Source organism: Humulus lupulus, chromosome 2, assembly GCF_963169125.1.
Source record: "Humulus lupulus chromosome 2, drHumLupu1.1, whole genome shotgun sequence".
NCBI lineage: Eukaryota > Viridiplantae > Streptophyta > Magnoliopsida > Rosales > Cannabaceae > Humulus > Humulus lupulus.
Genome location: NC_084794.1, coordinates 275,876,665 through 275,903,615, shown reverse-complemented (window position 1 = coordinate 275,903,615; position 26,951 = coordinate 275,876,665). Strand labels below are relative to the sequence as shown.

At 35.6% G+C, this 26,951-nt stretch overlaps 1 non-coding gene across 1 annotated transcript; it reads right to left on the bottom strand.

The window, feature by feature from the left end:
- Positions 1–21,506: 21,506 nt before the first annotated feature.
- LOC133820214 (small nucleolar RNA R71) lies at positions 21,507–21,613 on the bottom strand. The gene has a single exon (XR_009886639.1). It is a non-coding gene; the product is annotated as a small nucleolar RNA R71 (small nucleolar RNA).
- Positions 21,614–26,951: the final 5,338 nt, after the last annotated feature.

The following is a 26,951-nucleotide window of genomic DNA, read 5'->3' as shown; positions in this document are numbered from 1 at the left end:
GGCTGTTGTCGAACATTAGTCAAGGCAGATGCCTCGGGCCTAATGCTGACCATGGCCTTGAACTGTTTCTTAAAATCTTTTGATAGTTGATCCCAAGAAGCAATCGAATGTCTTTTATATTTTTCAAACTAGTTTTTTGCTGGTCCCGTGAGGGAGGCTGGGAACAGCATGCATCTAAGTTCGTAGCCCACATTACTGGCTCGCATGATTGTGTTGAACGTACTTAAATGACTGTATGGATCCGAATTTCCATCGAATGGCGGGACAGGAGGAATTCTGAATCCTTGAGGAAACAGGGTGCTAGAGATATGCGGGGCAAAGGGCTCAAGTTCCTCGTTGAACTCTTCGTCCCGTTCACGGCTTCGTTCATTTTGCAAGAGCCTGAATGCTCTTTCCAACTGCTCAATCCTTTCTTGGACTGGATCTATGGGGGGTCTGGCTTGAATCAACGGGAATTGGTTATCGTTGATTACAACTCCATTTCCATGCCTCAGTGCGGGGTGCTTGCGCCCGTTGAGATGATCTCTCAGGTCTGGATTCGGGGGATTACCACGCCCCCGATTGTGGTTTAGATGTTCCCGTAAATCTGGATGATCTCCTCGATTTCCAATGTTCCTAGGTTCCGAGTGATATATACTCACAGATCTAGCGTTACTTGAGCTTTCGCTGACATGGCTCGTTGCATGGTTATTTCGAGATGGGTTTCCTGCTGGCCTCCTTGTCTTGATAGTTTGAGATCGAGACACTTAGCTTCTCGCGGGATGGAGAACCTTGTGCTCCCTAGCAGTTTCCCCATTCGCATGCCTTTGCCCAGTTTGCATTCCCCTATCACCATGGGTCGGTTGTGCATCTCTCTGAATTGGCAAGGGATGCCTTATTGGCGATGGTGGATGCCTTATTGGAGAAGGTGTCGTCCATTACAGGGCCTAGAAGGCCCTGAATTTGCACGATCAGGCTCTGGCACATTCTGCGTAGCACCAGGATTTCGGGCCTGAGCCTATGAAGGGGCTTGGTTATTCCCTACTCCGGCTGGTGCCACTGCAGTTAGGTTGGCAGGACCTTCAGCCCGGTTACCTCTCCGGGGTCTTGGCAGAGCAGACTGCTCTGCTGGTGGCGGAGGTTGCTCTGCTGGTGGCGGAGGTTGCTCCGCTCTTCAGGTGGCTGCATTTTTGCGCGGCCGTCCCCTAGGCCTACGCGGTGGGACGTGAACGTCCCGCGGAGGTGGGGCCTGAGTCGCCTGTGCTTCAGTAGCTAGTCTGGCTAGCTCTTCGTTGCGTTTTTTAGCTTCTGCCAACTGCTTACGCAGTTGACGATTTTTGAGTTCCACTATTGGGACATATCTTTCAGTATTGTAGTACATGTCCTCGTCATCCCTGGGGGCAGGTGGTCCCCGGGAGTCGGATGAACCACTCCTTTCATCGGGATCAGAATTCACCTTAGGCTGCTTTCCAGGGCGTCGGGGGTACTCACCTTCATCTAGGATCTCCTCCTCAGGAATATTGGGATCATTTTCAGCCATTGCTAATTCGAGAGGCTTTCTGACTAAACAGATTCACGCACTGTTTAATGGCTCTCAATGAAAGCACCAAACTGTTGACGTCGTTTTTCGCTAACTTAAATAGGAGAGTAATTAAACAAGAAGATATGAGGAGAATGAACAAAGATGAACACAAGAGATTTTTTACGTGGTTCAGCAGTTAAATCTGTCTAGTCCACGAGTCTTTGTTATTAGAACTTAGGAGTTTTCTAGAAACTTTTCAGAGAATAGTTGCCCAGAGTTTTCTCTCCAATAATTAGAAAATCGATCCCTTACAAATGGAGCATCCTTCTCTATTTATAGAGGAGGTTACAGAATTCATTCCCACATATTTCAGGAAGATATTCCAGGAATCAATTAACATAATGCTATTTAATGCAATATTCCCTATGTACACAAAAACGTCCCATAAAAAGTGGGATCGGATAACATATTAAATGATATCCCTTAAACATTGGGATTGTACAACAATAAATATGTTCACATGTAACTGATGAACTCAGATACGGGATTCATCAAATCTTCGAGACTAGCAGTTGATCACCGAGACTATCAGTCGATCACAAGCTCGTCGCCTAACTTTGCCTATGCTTGGAACAAATAGACATTGACGATGTCGCCACATTCGAACTCACCCATTTCGAGCTCGAACCAGTCTGGAAGGCAAGAGATAGTTCAGGGATATATCCAAGTGTCACACCATGCTGTTTGCGAGCTTAGAGCATTTCGAGGTTACATACTCCTTTGCACCTTCGAGGTCGCTGTTTACATAAACGGTTTAACTGAAGGGACATACGACGACTATGTCTATTTCGAGCTTACACATAACGAGCCTAGATTTCGGGATTACAATTTTATGCTCGAATTCTGGGTGTAACAAAACGGTTAAAACCAATAATTTATGTTATCTACACACTTATTATATAGAAGAGATATATACTAGATACAAGCAACATGCAATGCACGACTGTTTCATTTTATTTATAGAATTTATTAATTATTTTTATTAAATTTGTATCATTGTCATATAAATTTCAAATAAATAAAAAATATTATATATAAAAGAATGACATAAACATATTAGTTGAAAAATTAAACCAATACATTGTTTATGATATTTTTAAATATTTATATATAATATGATAACTTTTTTAAATGATAATTTTTTTTAATAAAAATTAAGATTATGTATTATATATTATTATAATGATATTTTATAATATTTAAATTTATATTAATATAAGTATTAAATGTCTAATCTTGTATTAAATATTATTATAATAATAATATTTGAATTCATATTAATATAATTAGTAAAAAAATTAGGATTATATAACATTATCATTATAATATTTTATAACATTTAAATTTATATTAATATAATTATTAAATATCTAGTCTGTGTATTGTATATTATTATAATAATGCTATTTTATAACATTTGAATTTGAATTTATATTATTAAGATAATTATTATATATAGTCTTATATTAAATATTATTATACTAATGATATTTTATAATATTTAAATTTATATTAATATAATTAATAAATATCTATTTTTAGTTAGTTTCAAAGGTGTATTATGTTAAATATTTAGAATATTCTGTTAAAGTTAAAAAATCAAACCGCTAAAACTAAGAATTTCCGTTATCTACACAATTTTTATATAGAAGAGATAATATGATAATCTTTTTAAACATAAATAATTATTTTTTAATAAAAATTATGATTATGTGTTATATATTATTATTATTATTATAATAATTTATAATATTTAAATTTATATTAATATAAGTATTAAATATTTAGTCTTGTATAAAATATTATTACAATAATAATGTTTTATAATATTTGAATTCATAATAATATAATTAGTAAAAAATTAGGTTTATATATTATTGTTGACCGCGTTTTTGGCCAACGACGTGTAGACGTCAAAAACGATAAAAACATTCAAGAGAAATAAACGACATAGACGATTTTTATAGTGGTTCAGCCCCAATGTGTTGGTAATAGCCTAATCCACTTAGAGTTGTGATTATAGATCTACACTCAAGATCAGATGAACCTGAGTCAACTGAGTTTCTTCAATGCAGATTACAAGAATACAAGAATTCTCTCAAATACAAGTACTCTCTCTCTCTCTCTAGAAAATTAGAATTCGAATCAAAAGTTCCAAAAGTCCTCTTTATGATGCCCTAAGCCTTGTATTTATAGGCTTTAGGATCGTACAAATGATATCCCCCATAATCGGGATATTTTGTTATTCTCATTATATTTAATTTACAATAATATTCAAAATATAACAATAGACTATATTCACGGGATAAACTGAGAGATTCCCGCGCAAGCCAAGACCGATTCTTGCTGAAGCCGTTTCTGAGATCTTTGCGTAGCCCTGCTCTGTCTTGTCGATCCATATCACATTCAAGCTGGTCGGCCAAACCTTCACTGGGCGGACACGCACCTGGCTGGGCAGACATGCACTTGACTGGGCAGACATGCACTTGGCTGGGGAGACATGAACTTAGCTGGGCAGACATGCACTTGGCTGATCGGACATGGTCATGACCGGTCGGCCAAGGTCACGGGATAAACTGAGAGATTCCCGCGCAAGCCAAGACCGATTCTTGCTGAAACCGTTTCTGAGATCTTTGCGTAGCCCTGCTCTGTCTAGTCGATCCATATCACATTTAAGCTGGTTGGCCAAACCTTCACTGGGCGGACACGCACCTGACTGGGCAGACATGCACTTGACTGGGCAGACATGCACTTGGCTGGGTAGACATGCACTTAGCTGGGCAGACATGCACTTAGCTGGGCAGACATGCACTTGGCTGATCGGACATGGTCATGACCGGTCGGCCAAGGTCATGCCTGGTCGGATCAACAGGTGACTGGTCGGACAAGAACATTCCTAGGCAGACAAACATGTGACTGGTCGGACAATGTAATGCCCCAAATTTCCTAATAAGGTTTAGGACCTTGATTAGGAGGCCGGGGGGGCCATAATTGATTTATTATAGTATTTAATGATTATATGCATGTTTACGTGAATTATATTATTATATGATGGTGGATGCATGCATATGGGAGAACTTATTATTGTGAGGGTATTTTGGTAATTTGGCCACTGTAGGCGTAATTGTATACTTTGGGTGCATGGTTGTGATTAATTAATATAGCCACATTATAAGGTGGATTGGTTCGAGCTATTCGACATGAGACGATCATGTGAATGTAAGTGTTCGGTCTAGTCATAACGGGTTTAAGTTCGGGGCTCGAGGTGAGTCTCGGGGTGAATTTAATGATTAGAGCATTACCGGGAATTAAAGGGTAATGGGATATGATTTATTGGTATTTGGGAATATTGAGAATAGCAGGAATTTGAGAGCGTTAATTATAATTAACGAGATAGGCGGGAAAGGACGATTTTACCCTTGGAAGCTTTTAAAGGGGTTTATTTGGCTTAAGGGCATTACGGTCTTTTGACCCTAAGGATTTATATCAGCTTTTAAGTTTTAGAAAGCTGTGAAAATACAGAATGAAATAGAGTCTATCCTCTCTTTCTCCTTTCCTTCCCGTACAAGTCATCCTTCACCCTCTTCTTTAAGTTTTGAGGGCCTATCTTGAGGAAGCAAGCTTGGGGAGGTTAAGCTTGAGTTCAGCCATTGGGAAGGATTCAAATCGTGTTTGGGGTAAGTTTCTACCATTAATTTCTGGTTCATACTCTGTTGTGAGTTTTAGCTTTTGACTTGTGAATCACTTGTAGAAAGTTTGAATTAATGGAGGTTTGGGTGATGTTTACTTTGGGTTTTGATGAGGGTGAGTTGTAGAGGATGTTTGGTGGTTGAATTGGGTGTTAGGTTGGGGTTTGGGACAAGTTTGAAGGGCTGGCTTGAGAGGAAAACACAGGGGAGAGTTGGCTGGTGCGTGCTGGTTTCTTGGCTGGTTTGCGAAATGAGCCGCGGCCTGTCTATGGTGTGCCGCGGCCTGTGATGGCTTTAAAGGTGAAAATGGCTCTGTCAGGAGGGTGAGCCGCGGCCCATCAAGGCAGATTTGGCCAAAATGGGTTTTTGGCCTAGGGATGCTAGCTTAAGGCCTCGGGGTTGATCCTAGTACCCGGTTAAGTGGGGATTGATGTCCCGGAGGCTAGATATTGGTTTGGAAACTTATGTTGACCATTTTTATTGATGGTATCTTATATTTGGTTATGACTAGGTGACCGCTAAAGGACTAAAGGTTGATCGTTCTCAAGGGTCGTTCTTTAAATCATTCTAGCTCGACTTTGAGGTAAGAAAACTGCACCCTGTGTATATGTGACATGCATGGCTATTATGATGCATGTTGGTTGATTACTGAGTATGACATGCGTGGTTATTATTGATGCATGTCGGTTGATTATTATGTATGACATGCATGGCTATTCTTGATGCATGTTGGTTGACTATTAAACGTGACATGCATGGCTGTTATTGGTGCATGTTGGATTGCTGGATATATTGCATATGATGCATGAGAAACATGTGATTAGGACATGCTTTGTATACTGGGTATGATATTGTTCAGAGCTTGAGCCTCTGTGGTTGTGCATGGTCCTAATTGTACTGGTATCTATTTAGTAAGCATGCTAAATACCTTGTTTATGGATATTGAACATGTGGTATACGATTGGTGGCATGACTTGCTTGTGTATGGCACTGACTAGTCAGGGACCGACTCTAAAGTCGAGAATCACGCATTGAATGGCTCTATGGCATTAATGCTAGACCGACCCTAGGGTCGAAGAACTTATAAGCGCTTGCCTGGTTTACGACCAGATGACTATAGCCAAGGTATATGACCACGGTGACCGTTTGTCACATGGCTAAGGGACGTTGTCCATAGTTTCGACTCTAGAGTCGTGAGGAAGGTTATGTTGGTGACTAATCACCTTGCACCTGTCCTAATCAAACTTAAGAAAGAATCACTTATCGGTTAAGCCCTGGTGACCCTATCGTCACATGGCTAGAAGGAGCGATGCTCATTATTGTGACTTTTGGCTATTGTCACCTATTTGCTTGGACTGATAGTCCTGAATGGTTATTATGATCGTTGTTGATATTATATCATGCTTTATTGTGTTTTCTTGCTGGGTTTTGGCTCACGGGTGCTACGTGGTGCAGGTAAAGGCAAGAGGAAGCTGGACCATCCTTGAGTTGAAGAGCTTAGGTGATGATGTGTACATATGCAGCTGCTCGTCCGCCACGGCCAAGGTTTAAAGTGGATCTAGGGTTGAACCCTGTTTTGCCGCTTAGAACGGCCTGTTGTAAATATTTTTCTGTAATAGACTTTGAAATTATATTTTCAGGATCCCAAAGTGTATATATTAAACGTTCTAGTGAAACGTTACATCTTAACCAAAGTTTTTAATCCTTAAACCGCTAATCATACTTAGTTCACGATTTTGGCCAAGTGACTCGATTAGCGAGTTTAGCACTGTTTGCAAGGCACACCGTAACGGTCCCTGGAGTTTGGGTCGTTACAGACAAGGTCATGCCTGGGCAGACAAACATGTGACTGGTCGGACAAGGTCATGCCTGGGCAGACAAACATGTGACTGGTCGGACAAGGTCATGCCTGGACAGAAAAACATGTGACTGGTCGGACAAGGTCATGCCTGGGCAGAAAAACATGTGACTGGTCGGACAAGGTCATGCCTGGTTGGTCATGACACTTGACGGGCCAGTCAACATTCTTCTCTAGTCTACCGAGTCACTCCTAAGCCAGATCACCTAACCATTTCTTGCCATTTGTAATTTCTATTGCCACGTCATCGTTTTCAAATTTTGGGCATAACAATTTATATCATAGTAATATTTTATAACATTTAAATTTATATTAATATAATTATCAAATATCTAGTCTTGTATTATATATTATTATAATAATGATATTTTATAATATTTGAATTTAAATTTATATTAATATAATTATTATATATGCAGTCTTATATTAAATATTAATATAATAATAATATTTTATAATATTTAAATTTATATTAATATAATTAATAAATATATATTTTTAGTTATTTTTAAAAATATATTTCGTTAAATATTTAGAATATTTAATTAAAGTTAACAAAACAAACCGTTAAAACCAAGAATTTCTGTTATCTACACACCTTTTATATAAAAGAGATATATATATATATATATATATAGGGAGCTTCTTAGTTAGGGGCATTACTTTTACTGTAGATGCATTTTCTATTTTCGGTATTTGAAGAAATTATAACCCATTTTTTTGTATGACATTGTATATGATAGTTATAGTAGGCATTCCGCCAATTTTTAGGAAATTCCAATGAATTTACAGTGTTGAAATCAGAGTTGAAATTGTCTGTTTTCCACACGTATAAAAAAATTTAGGCACGTTTGTCACTGACTGTTTAAACTCTGATTTTGGTACCGTAAATTACTCAGAATTTTTCAAAAATTGATGGGATGCTTGTTATAACCATAATGTACGTCATCATGCAATAAAAAAAAAAGGTTATAATTTCTCCAAGTGCTGAAAATAAAAAACGCTCCTACAGTAAGAGCGAAAATTGGTACCGTAAATTACTCAGAATTTTTCAAAAATTGGTGGGATGCCTATTATAACCATAATGTACGTCATCATGCAATAAGTAAAATTGGGTTATAATTTCTCCAAGTGCTGAAAATAAAAAACGCTCCTACAGTAAGAGCAAAAGTGATGCTCCTACCTAAAAAAATTCATATATATACATATTAGCATTAAATTAAATAGATTTATTAACTTGTTTATATTTGAGGTAAGAGTAATAAGAAGTGGATTATGGGAAGTTACTTAAAATTATGTGTAATTATTTAAGAATAATTCCGATGAATTTACAGTGTTGAAATCAAAGTTCAAATAGTCGATTTTCCACACGTATAAAAAAAATCAGGCATGTGTGTCACTGACTATTTAAACTTTGATTTTGGTACCGTAAATTACTTATAATTTTTCAAAAGTTGGCAGGATGTCTGTTATAACCATAATGTATGCCATCATGCAATACAAAAAATAATTGGTTATAATTTCTCTAAGTGCCGAAAATAAAAAACACTTCTACAGTAAGAGCAAAAGTGATGCTCCTATCTAAGAAAATTCATATATATAAATATATATTAGCATTAAATTAAATAGATTTGTTAACTTGTTTATACTTGAGGTAAGTGTAATAAGAAGTGGATTATGGGAAGTTACTTAAAATTATGTGTAATTATTTAAGAATAAAATAATTTTATATCTACTACTTATTATATGTAATTCTTTTTTAAATAAAAAATCATTATTACATAATCATACTCTTCTAGCTAGGGACCCAACGTTCAAGTGAAAGGAGAGACAACAATGAAATTTCCTTTTTAACCCTATCATGGGATTCCCTTGTTCATTATTATTATTTCACGTAAAATATATAAAATTGAAGTATTTATTTTCTTTATAAAATTCTCCCTATTCACAGAACACAATTGGACTGGTCCTAAGTTTGATTGGCTATTGTGGATCCTACAATAATAATAACTCTTTATTTTCGTAAATGTCAAAACCAGGCTGCTGAAGCTGAACTATATACAATAAACTTGGAAGATTTGGGTCAGTGGCATATGAAATGACACGTGTACAATGATTAGGACAGGAGTGAGACTGAATTGAGAACGATAACACCTAAGCCTTGAGGTGTGCAAATGACATGGCCCTAGCTCCTCTTCACTCTAGACCTTGTTTGGTACACCCCACTTTATATATCAATATATATGCGTATATATATATTAGAGTCCAAAATCAATTCCAGCTTCATGCCCTGTATGTGTCCTTGTTCCCCATCAATATTCACTTTTTTAAATTATTGTTCAACTGAGTATGGTAAGACCCAACAAACGAAAAGACAAACAAGTCCTTATGATGCCTGTGTTCGATGGCTACTTGCCAAGAATTCTTCTAACATACTTGCATTTGTAACTGTAATCACCCTTTCAGATTGAGATTTGGGAACTAACTATTTTTTATAAAATAGTAAAAAAAAGCACTAAGTTTATGAAAATCATTCAACACTAGTTGGGGTTTTCTTTTCATGAATAAATATATTAATAGGATCAAATTAAATTTACTATGTTTTACTAATAATTAATGATGAGTTGGCCTATATTGATCTTGTATGAAAATTAATCATAGATATGGGAGCCAAACACTTAATATCATTATTCTTTTGTATAGAATATTGTTCAACATGTGTACTGCAATATATTGATTAGTATATAGAAGATATTTGGTAGAGTTGCCAATGTATCTCATTTTAGGCCACTAATGGATATATAATTAATATAATCCTACTATTTACTATGTCTAAATGTACCAAATTTAATTTATCTTGGTAATGTAATATAGTTGACTTGTATAGTAATAGTACTTTGCAAGTAGTGCATGGCATTAATGGCATTTTCCATTAATTAAAATGGCAAATCAATTAGTACAATTCAATTAAATGTTGACAAGTTTAGTGGGTGAAAAAATTGAGATGGAATTTGGTACATCTCATTTATTATAGACTAGTACCATGCTCATGGGTTAGGAGGCAAAAGAAGTATTTTTCTATATTTCATTACAAGATGGGCCAATTTGGTGAAGTTGTTGTGGTTTATGCAAGAAAAAAAAAATATTGTAGTATTTCATAAATTCAATAATTAAAATGTTATATAAATATATAATAAATATAAACTATAAAACATTTTTTTAGAAGAAAATGAAAATATTTAAATTATATAATTTTTAATTAATTTTGTATTTACATTTTTGTTTCTTCATTTTATTTTTTAAAATAATCCACATAGCAATCAAGGAAATATATAAAATAATTATAATTCAACATAAGTTCAACCAACTTTAGATTTTAGCTTTAACTTTTCAATAAATTCATTAATAATTTTTTTTATCGCTTTAATAAGTTTTTATTTACTTGTTTACTAAACAATTTTAATTTAGGTTAGAACCGATAAATAAGATCCCATGTGTGTCTGTTTTTTGGTATCTTATCAATGTTTAGTTTAGTTTTTATTTTTTATTTGTTTATTTTCTGTAGTTGGACCATCTTCGAGCTAAATTTGGCAGAGTATTACTTGGGGAATGCACTTCTAATTAAAGGGCCGCTTAGAAGAGTTGGCAATGGTGAAAATATATTGGTTTTTATAAGGATCCATGGTTATCTTGTCTTTTTACTTTTTTGTCTTCTACTACTAACCTAACAAATCCTCCTATCACTACAATAATTTTGACATTCAATGACTCCCTATAATGTCTTACATCAATAGTGTAAGACATTAAAAATTATGAGGGATTTTAAATGTCTTGTGTTGGGAGACACATTGAATTTTTTTATTAATTACTAAAATTGTGAGACATTAAAAATGTAAGGAGACGTTGAAAATTGGGGGTTTAAACATGTATCTATGGGACATCCAACGTCTTCTACTGGGAGACGTGCCACGTGTCCTATGTCTTCCAGTGGGAGACGTTGGAAGTCATGGACATCTGATGGACCAAAAACAAGTATGTTTTAAATATTTATAACTCGCAAACGCACAAATTGCATATGAAGCATAGTGTTCGTGTAAGCACGAGGCCGAATCCAAAGAAGTTGTCTAAAATAAAAAAAGAAAACTATTTTAAACCAAAATTAATAAATTCTAACCTAGCTCCAAAGATTGATGAGATTTTTGTATAATGAAAATAAAATAAAAGATAATAATGAAGAAATTAAATACAATATATAAAAATAAATTAATAGTAGAAATCAAGATGGTAAAAGAAGATTATTAATGTATTATAATCCACAAAATATAAGTTTAATAATATTTATAAGTACATTGATTCCCAAATTTCATTAATAGTAGAAATTAATCAACTATCACTTATTCAAATTAGATATTCTATTTAAGCACAAATTATCATGGAATTGTAGGATTTATCTTCACTTTTAAAATTATAATTTCAAAGTATTTAATGTAACTCAATCTAATGAAATAACAAATAAATCAATTAATATTATTTATAAGGCAAAACATAATATTTTTGTTCTAAGCATTTGATGTGCACAATTTAATGACACACCTTATTCAAAGAATATTATGATTTTGCACTAATGAAGAACAAAGTGTAAATATGTTCTAACAATAAAAAATACAAGATATTTAAGATGAAATAAAATATTTAAAGAATAAAATCCATAAACTTTATTGCACAAAATGGGAAATCAACATTCAACATAAATACTTGTAACAACCTAAATATTGACTATAATTGTAGAAAAATTAACGTAATAAATCGTAAAAAAATGTTGCCTTCTTTATTGATAATTTAAAATAAATATAACCCGGGTTTAGGAAAAATAAATAATAGTCTTTATAATAAAATAAAATTAAAATTAGGCAACATTAAATCATAAAGTTCATAATTTCCCAAGAAAATAACACACGACTATACGACCCCCATATATTCACACCAGTCTTGCTATTGGGAATTCGCTCGCCACCGGTCATCTAAGGTTAACTTATTTTGCAAAAATAAAATAAAGGAATGAGCTTCTAAGCCCAGTAAGGAAAATACACAAAAATTCATACAAAAATCAATCATAAACTCATAACAAATAATTTCACATGCAATACTATATTCATAACAGAAATCAATGTCATAATCTATCCTATATCACCGTCATACTAAAAAAAATCACACATAGATCTAGATCATAAATTATATCCTGCAATCATAACATTAGTCATAAACACATCATAAATAACAAATCATATAATCACAGTCATAATAATCATGCCATTAGTTCATACAAGAGTTCATAACAACGCTAACTTATACTAATCATACAAGATCAAAATATATCCTAGGTCATAGGTCATAATCATAGGTCATAGTCATAGGTTATAATAACAAGACAAATATAAGAAAAAGATAAGTACTTATACAGAAGTGACAATTAAGCCCCGGACATACGTCCGTCATACAATTTTGGCAATCGAGCCTACCGGACATCACTTAGGTCCGTCATACATTTCTGAACACCTTAGGTCCAGACACGCTTATCTTCTTTTTTTCTACATGAAGTGTTAGGGTCATACATCTCACAAACTAGGTCATAAACTAAACTACCTAATTTTCCTTACCTTAAGTGTGGTGCACAGAAACTATACTTGAGTCCATTATATGCTAACCCCACTTAAAACTCTTAATCTTGATCTTGAAGAAAAACTCTAGATCCTTAAATGCTTGCTTGTAGGGTTTTGACAATAAGAAAGATAACCTTGGTCGTGTGGCCTCTTTGGGTACTAGGGTTTCAAAGATATGAAAAGATGATGGTGATGATGATTTTTGACTTAGGGTTTGTGTTTTGATGGTTGTGCACGACAACAATATGGAGAGAGAGTGTGTGTGTGTAGGGTCTCAAGAAGAGCAAGAGTGAATGAAAAAAATAAGAAGGAATAAACTCTATTTATAGGCTCTCAAAAATCTTAATTTCATTTTAACTATAATCCAAATTTAAATTTAAATTTAAATAAAATAGAATCCTAACTTTTATAGAAAATATCTCTAAATTATCTTATTAATATTTTTATTAAATAATTAAGGAATAATCTAACATCAAACTACCTAGGATACATATCTCAACCTCTAATTACCTAAATCTCGTAACTCTAGACTCACTTGTAGTAAAATACGACAAGTGAAGTAAAATACTTCAACATAACTGAAGCTGTAGGAGTCCAATTTAAACAATATTTATATCGTTAGAAAGCTAATTCAACTATCTAAAACTTTTTAGAAATACTATTTTTCCAAAATCATAATATAAATGGGTCAAAAATGGATCTGAAGTTACAATACCCTAAACTTACGAAAATTTTATTTAATTATCTAAATAACAACCTAATCCACAAATATCCTAACTAACCATAAAATAACAAACTCTAATTCTCTAGCCTGATTTTGAATTTACTAAGCCCAAAATCTTATTGGGTTTTAGGGATTTATGTAGACTCGATCCATAACAATTCTTAATAATACCATAATTAATTTATTCTTACACAATATCTCATTTTCCCACAAACAAGGCTACTAATACCATAAATCTATATTGTGCTATAATAATTATAACCACTAAATATTTAAAAAAAAAACTAAACCTTATTCTATCACCACAACTCGAGTTAAATCTATTCTATAAAATAAAGACAACCTATAATCACATAAATAAAGAGGTCTAAGAGAAATGTAACCTCGGTTACTACAATACTATCTAGTTACATATTGTTTCATCATCACATTAATAATCTTAAAAAGATTAGAAACTCATAACTAGAATAGAAATTACAAACCAAAAATTACAAACATAAATAGGAAAATTTGGAGGAGGAACCCCCAAATTTTTTCTTTAAAAACTCATAGAAAAAATGACCAAAAAGAAGAAAAAGATTAAGAGAATGGAGTGGTCTTCCAAGTGTAGAAATTTTGTAGTGTAAAACTTCCCCCAAATTAAGCACCCAAATCCCTTATTTATAGCCAAAAAAAGTGCTTAAAATAATCAATTTAAATTAATTAAATTGATTAAATTAAATTTGAAATGAAGAATAATATGGCATATAGGGGTTAATATTAGGTGTAATGATGATTTTATGGTAAAATGTGTAGAAAACTTTGGGTAAAAAATGACATTTTTGGACATAGGGAGACAATGGGACAAAGAGATGTTGGGCTCAAGAAAAAATGCCATGGAAGCTTGGTGGCAGGCCTAGGGGCTGCTGGGCCATTGGTTCAGGCGGTTGGGGAAAGATCTGGGCCGAGAGGATAGGAGGCTGGCATTGGGCCTGGCTGGGAGGCTTCGGGCCAGGCGAGTGGGCTGTTGGAGTGGCACGGCCACGGCTGAGAAGGTTGGGCAGAAGATGCAGCTGGGTGGCGTTGAGCCTGTGGGCTGGTGGAGACGGGCCCAATCCGCAGCTAGGCCAGAGGAGGAAGCAGCTGTGGGTGTTGGGCCTGTGGGCTGGCTGCTTTGGCTTGGGCTTTCTCATATATTTCCACTTCTCTTCGTTTATTTCTTTTCAAATCTACCACTTTTCTTTTCATTCTTTTTTCTAAATTTTCAAACATCGAATTGGCACAAAATTTATGCAAAATTATCATAAATTAAATTAAAACTAATATTTTTAATAAAATATACAACATAAATCTCATGAAAATATTTATTAAAACTTAATTTACTTTGACATTTAAGTTCAATTAAACAACATTTATTTTAACTTTTAATCTCATAACACTAATTTCAAATAATTAAACTACAATATATTATAATAAAATAACTATAAAAACACACAAAAATCTATAAAATCAAAATAAACCCCATAAATTCAAAATTACTTAAAAACTTAATAAATCAATTAAAAACTCAAGAACTAAGCAACAATTAGCATATAAAATATGATAAAATAACTCTATTTTGTAGAGTTATCAACATCCAACGTCTCCCACTGGAAGACATGGGACACGTGGCACATCTTCTAGTGGGAGACGTGAGATATATGCATATTAGAAAAAACAAAAACAAAAAAACATGCGTGCCAGTTAACATATTTCTCTCTCCTCTCTACACGTTTTTCCTATATACAACCCATTCTCATAAATAATAAATAAATAAAATAATTAAATATGAAAACCCTATTCTTTCTCCCTCTCTCCTTTGCAACCGCTTCCCTCCATATTCTTCTCTATTCCTTTTTCTTATTCTCCTAATAATCTCAGCTCTCACCCTCACGTTTTAACCCCTCTCTCTCACCCTTAATCTATTGCAAGTCGGCGGTGATGGAGGCAGGGAACTCACGGCAATGGAGGTGGTGGGCTCACGGATCTCACCACACAAGCTTCTAAAAATGTATATCCTCTTTGTTCTTGCATGTCAACGTCGATGGGGATGCGGTGATGGGGATGCGGTGGTGGAGGCAGCGATGGGCTCGCAACAGTAAAGGTGGCGATGGGCTAGCGATGGTGGAGGCGACGATGGGATTTATTTCTTCTCTTTCGTTCTTGAAGGCTTCGAGATAATAGTGGTTCAAAAAAATTTCTGTTCTTTGTTCTTGGTTAAGGATGAGTGAACAAACAATTTTTTTTTTTGTATTAATCTTGTATTATTTGATAGATTAATTTGTGGTGTTTTTTTTTTTTGTATTAATCTCTGTTTATTTTGTTTTATTAAAAATCATAATAATTTTAGTATTAATTTATTGTTTATCAAATATATTAATATATATATCAAAAAGGAAATGGATAATACAAATATATATTATTTAAAAATTAAAAAAAACTGAAGACTTTCAATATCTCCCATTGGGAGAAGTAACAGACATCCCACGTCTCCCAGTGGGAGACATTGAAAGGTGAGAGACTTCCCACATCTCCCAGTGGGAGAGGTTGAAAGTCCTTTCAACCTATTCTACTGGGAGACGTGGGATGTCTCTCACCTCACTCATTGGGAGACGTGAGATATACACTTACAATGTCTCCCCCCACGGGAGACATTGTAGACTTTTAATGTCTCCTAAATAAAATCATAAAACCCGTATTTTGTTGTAGTGTATGTTGGTGAAAGATCATTTTTGTGAGAATAGATCTTGATGGAATGTGTCTCTTTTAAAAGGATTTTTTAATGTGGCTGACCAACAAAGTATATTGTCTATTCCTATTTGTATGCTCCCTCAAGTTGACTCTTCGATGTGGCACTTTACAAATAATGATAATTATTCGGTGAAAAGTGGCTATTTCTTGGCTACCCAGTTGGATTCTACCAACCCTTTCCCTTCAAAAAAGTATTTGAGGTACGGTGGAAGAAGTTTTGGAAGTTATATTTACCAAAAAATAAGTCTTAAGCGTCATTTTGAGGGGTTTCCATGAAGTTCTTCCAACAAATGTAGGATTGCAGAAGAGGAAACTGCTAGTGCAGGGTTACCTGCATTTGACAACTTTTTCAAGTTTTTGAAATTAATGTGACCAAGTTTTTCATGACACATATCAGTTGAATTATTTATAGCTAAGTGACATGACAAATTTTGAGAAAGAGTATAACAATTGTCAACTGATCTGAACCCTTCTAAAACACAATTTCCATTTTTATCAATCACACTACAATCATCACAAGAAAAATTAGCAATAAATCCTTGACCACAAATCTGAATTATGCTAATTAGATTAGCTTTCAATCCATCAACCAGCAAGACATTTTTCAGTTTAGGTAACCCTTCCACATTTAGGGTTCCTTTTCCAAGTATTTACCTGCCTTACCATCACCAAAAGTGACTGCACCACAATTTTCAGTTTTAAAACTAATAAGAATATTTTTGTCACCTATCATATGTCTAGAACATCCACTATCAAAATAACAAGAATTAGATGTATGAGTTCTATGACATGTAAATGTAGCAAGACAAGTATTCACATTCTTTTTGACCCATTTTTGTTTAGGCACATGGTGTTTCTTTTGTACCTTGAATTTTTCATGATGAAAATAATTTGGATTAAAAACATTCATCATAGTAAAACATTTTGGTCGAATGTGACCTTTGACACCACAAAAATGACAAGTGGGAATAAACTTCTTAGTCCTTTCATTGGATGTCAGATACTTACCTATATGTCTCTTGGTTGAAGAGACAGACTGTGATGTTGATGGATCAGAAACCTGCAGTGATAGATCAGAAAAAACAACAGGTAATGAGCGAGTTGGAACAAGCACAGTGTTTCCCTTTGATTGAAACCCTTTAGATTCCAATCCAGCATTGTTTCTTTGACCTGCATTCTGGACCTCCTCAAAAATAGTAGATCCTAGATTAAGTATTTGAACATTTCTTTTTATAAGATCAAAATCTTTTTTCAGACGATCAATTTCAGCATCTTTATCAAAAATCTCAGTTTCAAGAATTTTAACATTTGTTTAAAGTTCATCATTTCTGTAAGAAAGAGATTTAATGTTTTTTGCATTTGATCTATTCACAACACACAAATTAATCCATTCATTATACATTTTTTTGTAAGATTCTTCCAGTTAATCTTCATTGACTTCTAATTCATCTGAATTAGTGTCAACAACATCAGCAGTACCTGTCGTATTATCAGTAGCCTTATTTACTAAAACAATATTGTTTAGGCAAACAAATTGTCTATTTTTTTGCAAGAAACACGGAAAATTCGAGAGTACAAATGTTAAGGAAACATTTTCTTTCTCTTCATCACTACTTTCAGAGTCATTATCACTCCAAGTAGCATTTATACATTTTTTTATTTTTTTTCAAGGTATTTGCACATTCTGATTGAATGTGACCAAATCCTTCACATTCCCTGCATTGAATACTATTTTTATTATTAGGAAGAGAGGGTTTTGAAGATGTATTACCTTTAGAGAAATTCTTTTTGTTGCCCAATTTTTTCATATATTTTTGAAAATTTATTGTCAATAGGGTCAACTCATTATCATCTTCATCCTCAGAACTTACTTTCTAAAAACTTTTCAAGGCAATAGATTTTTCTTTTTCTTTTACCTTGGTCGATTTTTCTTTTTGTCTAATTTGTTGATTTAGTTCAAAGGTTCAAAAAGAACCCATTAGTTCTTCTACCTTCATGGTATTCTGATTAGTGCTCAAAAATGCAAATTCATTAGTTTTAAAGTGTAAAATAAATTAAGTTTAAATTAATATTTTCATGAATTTATCGTAATATATTTTATAATTGAAAATATTAATTTTTATTTAATTTGTGTTTAATTTTCAGGAAATAAATGGCATTTGGACATTAATAAAAAGAGAGAATAAAGAAATAGTTAAAACTGAAAAAGAAAATGAAGAAAATGGCATTTTTGAAGAAGTTTGGCCCAAAATTGAAGGCTCAGGCCCACCAGCCTCCCTTCACCCCTGCACGCCACCTGGCGAGCCCCTGCTGAGCCACCTGTCCGCACCTTGCACCTTTCAGCAGTTCTGAATGCCCAACCCGAGTTCAGCACCTCGAGCGCCTAACCCATCACCAGTCCGGCCCAACTCCCTTCAGCATCTCTAGCAGCTCACGCCCAAGCCCAGCCAGCCCACGTTAGCAACCCAGCAACCCAACCCGTCATGCACTTCTGCCACCAGCTAGCCCCTACGTGGCACCTCCCCATTGGCTGGAAATGGGTCAAAACCCTCTTGTGCCACCAGCCACCTTCAACCCATGTTTTATGGGTATTGGGCATTGCACATTACTATTTTGAGCTTTAAAGCTCATGTTTTTGTGGTATTTTAGAAAAGAGAAAAAAGACCATACACCGAAATAGCTAGGTTAATATTAATAATAAGATTTGATTTTTCAAAATCATATTTTATTATTAATATTTCAGATTTATTTTGTAAACCTCATTTTGTTGTTTACTTTCTTTTTAGTCATTTTCTCCCTCTATAATTAAGGACTCTTTCTTCACAATTAGGAGGTAATTTTGAGAGTAGAGAAACTATAGCAAAATTTCTACTCACTTTCTTCTCATATTTTCTTCTTAGAATTTTATGAGAATCATGAGCATAATGACCTAATCTTCCTAGGAAGGTTAGGGATGATTTCATATGCTAGTGATGTTATTTTGCTACTTTGAGTTACTATGTTCTTAATGTAATGTATTTGAGTTATTTATGTTCTTTCATCCCTATCTCTATTTTGTTATCTTCATTTACCTCTGCTAATAGTATATAGGATTAGTCACGCTCTTTTCATGTGCTTCTAATTAGTAAAAGTAATATTGATACATAATTTTATGTCTAATCTTCTATTGCATTATTGCCCTTGGGTATTTTGTCATTTTTAGATTTTTCATAAAATTAACATTGTGCTTTTAAAGTAAAGGACTTTATAACTCAAATGGACTTTAATGTTAGATTTTCCAAGTAAATGTTGGGATGTGAACTATTTACTTGTGTATTTTTGTAAATCAAGTAACCAAGTAACTAAACAAGCATATGGATGATTCTTGAAACATTTCCATTTCTCAAACTCTTGATTACATCTTACCTTAATTTCACTTATCTCATTTTATCATTTCATAAAAAGACAACAACAAAATCTCAAATCTCTTTTCATTTCCATCTTTTTATTTATTTCTTGTTACTAATTTTTGTGTTATTTTCTACTAATATTTTGAGTTTAGGTTACCTCCTTGTGGATCGACCGCCCGATTATATTACAACCACCGCTTAGTAGTTGTCATGATTTGGGCGTTAAACATATTTTGGCGCCGTTGTCGGGGAGGTAGTTTTCAAAGGTTTAGTGAAATTTTTTACAAAAATGTTAGTAACTTTATTTGTATTTTTGTTGGTATAAACATTGTGTTAGTATATTTTTTTTTTATTTACTAATTTTTAGTTAATTTGATTATTATTATTATAAAAAAAAGACTAACTAAAAATCATAAAAACAAAAAAAAAATTAGTTTTATATATATTCTCTTAATTTTCTTTTTCAGCAAATATATATATATATAAATATACATATCTATAAAAAATCCAAAAAAAAAAATATTTATATATATATTTATTCTTATTTTTATTTTTTTTCCATTTCCCTTTCTTTTGGTTAAAAAAAAATCCATATATATATAAATATTTATATAATTATCTTTTTTTTTCTTTTTAGCTAATTCTTACTCCATTTTTCTTTCTTAATTTCTATTATATTTTTTTTTTAGTTTAAAAAAAAAAAGATTAAGCCTGTTATTTTATCTTCACTTTAATTTTCTTTTCTTTATTTTATTTTTGTGTTGTTTATTTTGTTGCTTAGTTTAGGCTTTTCCTTTTTCTTTGCCTTAGTTTTCCTTAGAATTTAGGTTTTCAAAAAAGAAAACATAAAATTGCATAAAATTGTTCATAAAATTTCAATCATAAAACGCTTAGTATTGTGAACAATTGTGTAATATTAAAAATGGTAGAAACCAATATTGTTCTGTCTAGAAAGATTGATTGTTAAATAAGGTTTGTGATAGTGTTACCCTCCACACTTACTTGAGAACCTCGAGAAGTTCTGTCTAGGCAAGTGTGGGTCTAAAGCGATACCTTGGCAACCTTCCCAATCGGCTTGGGAATATTTCGAGCATCTACCTTTGCACAATTACATTGTTGAACTTATTACTATAAGAAAACCAAACTTGTTCAATCAAAATAAGCAATTTCACTCTGCTTAAAGGTTGTTTGGTCGAAAAGGTTGACTTGTTATCCACCATACTTATTCAGTAACCTTGGGGAGTTCTAGTAAGGTGTTGGAGATCACTCCAAAACCTCCAAATCTACCTGGGAACAAGTTTAACAAAAAAAAAGCAAAGAAAAAAAATAATAAATCTAATTCTGATTTTGGAGAGTGGATGAATCATGACAAAACTTCTAGTGACACTTCTTCCAATTCATCCACCACTCCTTTTGGAACTCCTTCCACCAATCCTGCTTCTCCACAAACTTTCGCTGATAATAATCCATTCGCAATGGCTCGCAATGATGAAATCCAACCAAGAACTCTCAATGACTACCTCCATCCTACTCGCACTTCCACGCCTTCATGCATTATCTTCCCTCCTAATATGCCCGCATTAGACTTTAAACCTGGCATGATTCAACTCTTGCCCACATTTCATGGAATGGAAAACGAAAACCCATACGTGCATATTAGAGAATTCGAGGAGGTAGTAGCCACGTTCTATAACTGAGCCGAAAATGCCGATTCTGTGCGACTGAAGTTCTTCCCTTTCTCCTTGAAGGACAAAGCCAAAAGTTGATTATACTCATTGAGACCTAGGTCTATTGGAACATGGGAGGAGATGACCAAATCTTTATTTCTGAAACACTTCCCTAGCCATAAGACCAACAGTCTAAAACGACAGATTTCCACATTCTCCCAAAAGGACAATGAAACGTTCTATCAAGTCTGGGAAATATTCAAAGATATGTTGAATTAGTGCCCGCACCATGGCTATGAGAACTGGCGTTTAGTCAGTTACTTCTATGAAGGCCTCACGAGTCATGAGCGCCAGTTTGTAGAAATGCTATGCAATGGTGAATTCCTCGAAAAAGAGCCAGACGATGCTCTTGAATATCTCGAAGAAACCGCGAAAAAGTCTCACACCTGGACTGGTCCAAGTGCTACTGATAGCACCAACCGACATAAACCATCTGTAATCTATCAACTTCGAGAAGAGGATAGTGTTAAGGCCCAACTCGAAGCTTTGAAAAAGCAGTTTGAGGTCTTAATGACGAAAAATGGCCAAAAATCGCACATGATCGCTCAAGTGGAACCGCAAGAATCTTGCTTTGTTTGTGGGGAGACGGAGCATTTAGCTAAGGAATACTTAGCTTTGAATGAAATGAGGGGGGTTTATGAGGAGCAATGAAATGCCTTAGGGGCATATAACAAGCCATTCTCCCATACGTACAACACTGGTTGGAGAAACCACCCAAATTTCAGTTGGAGAGATTCCAACCAAGCTCAATCGTCTGTAGGCCAATGGAGAAATGAGCAACAAGTTCAACCATTGAAGGCGTATTCTGCACCTCAATACAATTCTCATCCACAACGAAATTCTCTCAAGAATACTCTTCATGCATTCATAGAGGAACAATCCAAACTAAAATGCCAAATGATGGAAGAAATCAATGAAATAAAATGTCAATTCTCAAAATTGACTGAATCCTTGGCCATTCCGGAAAAAGGCAAACTTCCTTCCCAACCAAAATTCAATGTGCAAGGCCAACACATGACCCAATCTTCAAATTCTAATGATCAAAATGTTAAGGAAGTAAATGCCATTACGACTAGAAGCGGTAAAACTTTGCAAGACCCACTGAAAAAATTAACACTCCCAGTACTCCAAAAGTCATTTTCGAAAATCCACTACTCAATGCCACTCCAAAGGTACCATTTCCCCAGGCTATGAAACCTGTTGGGAAACTTCCTGATAACCGAGCTGAAATCCTTGAGCACTTGACACAAGTGAAGATTAATCTTCATTTACTTCACATAATAAAACAAGTGCCCGCTTATTCCAAAATCATCAAGGATCTATGCACTGCAAAAAGGAAGCACCATGTCAAGAAGACTGCTTTCTTGACCGAGCAAGTGAGTGCGGTGATTGATCAAAAAGCACCGCCAAAATACAAAGATCCCGGTTGTCCCACCATTTCTTGCCAAATTGGGACCCATGAAGTCAGCCAAGCCTTACTTGATCTTGGCGCGAATGTAAATCTCATGCCTTACTCTGTATACTCGTAACTCGGTCTTGGAGAAACGAAGCCAGCATCTGTTGTGCTACAACTTGCTGACCGTTCCACCAAAAAGCCTAGGGGTATTGTTAAGGATGTGTTAGTTCAAATTGAAAAATTCTCTTACCCTTTGGATTTTCTTATTCTTGATACCCAATCTGTGGTAAACATGGAGTCTAAAATTCTTATTATCCTCGGAAGACCATTCCTTGCCACTGCAAATGCTTTGATCAATTGTCGGAATGGTCTAATGAAGATATCGTTTGGAAACATGACTCTTGAAGTCAATATCTTCCACATCGGGAAACAACCTCGAGAAGATGACGAACGCTATCAAACATTCATGATTGACTCTTTAATTCCCGAGGAGGTTCAATTGCGAAGCAACTTTGATAATCTTGATGAACTCCTCTTTCTGTCTAACAACGAAAGTCCAAGTTCTATAGAGTCTACTCTGGCACTATCAGGTTGCATAGACTCACGCAATAGAAGGACTTAGTTTTGGCAACCTCTCTCTGAAGAGCTACCTCGCGAGAGGTCACAGCCAAAAACTTTAGTCAAAGGGGTTCCAATTATTCAATTGACCCAACTTCCTGAGGATTTGAAACATGTCTTCTTGGGAGACGGTGAAACCTTTTCAGTTATCATCTCGTCCAACCTTCAAAATTCTCAAGAATTGCAGTTACTCGAGCTACTGTGAACGCATAAATCTGCGATAGGTTGGACACTTGCTGATATCAAAGGTATTATCCCTTTAATTTGCTCCCATCGAATCAATCTGGAGGACGAATCCATCCCTCGAAGAGACCCTCAAAGGCGAATGAAGCCCACAATGAAAGAAGTTGTAAAAAATGAAGTTTTGAAATTGCTAGATGCTGGTATTATTTACCCAGTAGCTGATAGCAAATGGGTCAGTCCTACTCAAGTTGTACCGAAGAAATCTGGTGTCACCGTGATCCGAAACAAAAAGGGGTCCTTGTCCCCACAAAAACTGTGACAGGGTGGCGCATGTGCATTGATTATAGGAAATTAAATGCCGCGTCCCGCAAAGATCATTTTCCACTCCCATTCATTGATCAAATCCTTGAACGTGTAGCTGGTCATCCTTTCTATTGCTTTCTTGATGGCTATTCTGGCTATTATCAAATTGAGATTGCATTAGAGGATCCAGATAAGACAACTTCCACTTGTCCCTTTGGCACATTTTCTTTCCGGCGTATGCCATTTGGCTTGTGTAATGCACCAGCTACTTTCCAAAGATGTATGATGAGCATATTTAGTGACATGATTGAAAAATCAATGGAAGTATTCATGGATGACCTAACCATTTTTGGAAACTTCTTTGACACATGTCTTCTTCATCTTGAAGCTGTTTTAAAACGATGCACTGAGAAAGGGCTTGTGCTCAATTGGGAGAAATGCCACTTCATGGTATCTTCTAGCATAGTCTTAGGCCATATTGTTTCTGAAAGATCGAGGTTGATCAATTCAAAGTCGACCTTATCTACAACTTGCCTACTCCTAAGACTGTCAAAGACGTTAGGTCATTCCTTGGTCATGCAGGGTTCGATAGGAGGTTCATAAAAAAAATTCAATGATTGCTCGTCCACTAAGCAACCTCCTAGCCAAAGATGCCACTTTTGAATGGACACCTGTTATCCCCGTTTCTTCCAAATGTACGGGTGCACACTCTAAGTCCATGGGCCGCTTTCCTGGGAGTTAAGGCCCAGACCAGGCCCATTAGGCAAAGGAGAACGGATATTGGCTGCCCAAGTCTCGACAAGGCCCAGAGGACATCCGGGAGAATGAGCCGAGATCATCATCGGGACAGGAGGTCGCAGGCTCCCAAATCCGAGAGTTGGGCTGGGACCTCTGAAGATAAACCCTGGTCCTGGTAAACGAACCTGGACCCTAGTGAATGGAGGGGGACTTTGGTAAACGGATCTGGATTGGTTGGCCGAGTTTGGCGTGATAAAGTGTCCCCGATACTGACATCGTCCCAAGAAGCGTGGGGGTTGTCCCCACGCTTAACCTGCAGAGGAGGCTACCTCAGGATTATACGCCGTTGGTTCAGAACTACACCGCCATTACTCTGACCGATCTTGTCCCCCAAATATTCCTCGTAGCCCATAACACAACCAGACTGAAAACCCAGTTTGTCGCATGTCTTAGAATAAGATCTTGTTTGGGCTGGCCCAATGGGCTTCGATTAATGTATGTTTCATATTTCAATCCTTTGTATTGGGCTCCCATCAGAGAAGCCAATGGTATTTACACCCTTATTGGGCCGGACCAGCCCGACCCAAGCCTAGTGCACTCATGCGCCTATAAATACGAATAGTGGTGCACTGAGGAAGGGATCCTAGATTTTGATTGTAAGCAGTTACTCTGCTCAAACTTACAGAAAACTCCATTGTCAAAAGTTCTCTAAGCTCTAATACAACTGTCTCGTGGACTAAGGCTCATTAACGCCCCAACCACGTAAAAACCTTGTCTACTTCTCTTAAACCCTTCCTTTTAAGCTCTTTAATCTTTTATAATTCTAGTTTCTAAAAAACTCGGTAAACAACACCTAAGTGTGAGGAATTATTATGAACGCTTGTCAATTCACTCACTTCCGCTCCCATCATTCAGTCACCCGATTGGAGTCTTCCTTTCGAGGTCATGTGTGATGCCAGAAACTTTGCTATGGGAGCTGTGCTAGGACAACGAAGGGAGGGGAAACCCTTTGTTGTCTATTATGCAAGCCGAACTCTCAATAGTGCTCAAATGAACTATTCCACTACTGAAAAAGAGTTGCTTGCCGTTGTCTTTGCCCTTGACAAATTTCGATCTTAATTGATTGGATCGCCTATTACAATATCCACAGATCACCCTGCCCTTAAGTATCTCATTTCCAAAAAGTATGCTAAGGCGTGATTAATACGGTGGATCCTTCTCCTGCAAGAATTTGATATAACAATCAAAGACAAGAAAGGTGTTGAAAATGTCACCGCGAACCACTTGTCCTGACTTGAATTCAGCGATCCCGCTGATGGTCCACCTATTCATGATGATTTCCCCGATGAACAATTGTTTTCTATTGCTAAGTTACCGTGGTATGCTCACATTGTAAACTACTTAGTAACAGGTGAACTCACATCTGAATGGAGTTCACAAGACAAACAAAAATTTCTGGTCGAGGTGCGCAATTTCTTTTGGGATGACCCATACTTATTCAAGTATTGCCCCGACCAAATCATGCGAAGATGCATCCACGATGATGAGGTGTCTAGTGTGCTGAATTTTTTCCACAATGATGCTTGTGGTGGGCACTTCTCTGTGAAGAAAATCGTTGCAAAAATCTTACAATGCGGCCCTTACTGGCCCACTCTGTTCAAAGACACCAATGATTTCTGTCGTTCTTGTGTAAGGTGCCAAAAGTTAGGGTCCTTATCCCGTCGGCACATGATACCCTTGAACCCAATTCTTGTTATCGAAATATTTGATTGTTGGTGGATAGACTTTGTGGGACCATTTCCACCTTCTTTTGGCTACCTTTACATTGTTCTCACTGTGGATTATGTTTCCAAATGGGTCAAGGCTGTACCATGTCGAACCAATGATAACGCTACAGTTGTCAAATTCTTGAAAGAAAATGTGTTATCAAGGTTCGGTACTCCTCGCGCTATCATCAGTGATCAAGGCACTCATTTTTGCAACAGATCCTTTGAGGCTCTTATGCGCAAGTACGGTGTACTTCATAAAGTTGCAAATGTCTATCATCCATGGACTAATGGTCAAGCCGAGTTAGCCAATGGGGAGATAAAACACATTCTGAAAAAGACGGTAAATCTCGATCGCAAAGATTGGTCTACACGTCTTCTAGACGTTCTTTGGGCATACCACACTGCTTTCAAGTCCCCTCTTGGGATGTCTCTCTATCGACTTGTCTTTGGAAAAGTATGTCATTTACCTGTCGAGCTCGAGCATAAGGCGTATTGGGCTATCAAAGCCCTAAACTTTGATCTGAATGCCGCAGGTATCCATCGCAAACTCCAATTGTCTGATATTGA